This window comes from Sinocyclocheilus anshuiensis, unplaced genomic scaffold, assembly GCF_001515605.1.
Source record: "Sinocyclocheilus anshuiensis isolate Anshui unplaced genomic scaffold, SAMN03320099.WGS_v1.1 scaffold687, whole genome shotgun sequence".
NCBI classification, from domain to species: Eukaryota; Metazoa; Chordata; class Actinopteri; order Cypriniformes; family Cyprinidae; genus Sinocyclocheilus; species Sinocyclocheilus anshuiensis.
The window spans coordinates 414,059-414,278 of record NW_015551096.1 but is presented as its reverse complement, the minus strand read 5'-3'; the positions used below and the strand labels follow the sequence as shown (position 1 = coordinate 414,278).

At 41.4% G+C, this 220-nt stretch overlaps 1 protein-coding gene across 1 annotated transcript in view; it reads left to right on the top strand.

Moving 5' to 3' along the window:
- The window catches only part of vav1 (vav guanine nucleotide exchange factor 1), a 16,545-nt gene that overhangs the window by 10,130 nt on the left and 6,195 nt on the right, over positions 1-220 (top strand). The window lies entirely within an intron of this gene.

The following is a 220-nucleotide window of genomic DNA, read 5'->3' as shown; positions in this document are numbered from 1 at the left end:
TGCAGACTGTAGTTAGAGTTTTGCACATGTAGCTCCAGTTGTGCCCACTGTCATTTAGCAATCGAAAAAAACTGTATTGTTATAGTTGTGCTGTGGACGTCACAGTTGTCTTATTTTTATAGTTATTGTGATGCGTATCGTTCTTGATGTGAACAGGTTGTTAGTGTGTAGCGTGTGTAAAGCTCTCTCTCTGTGTGTGTGTGTGTGTGTGTGTGTGTGC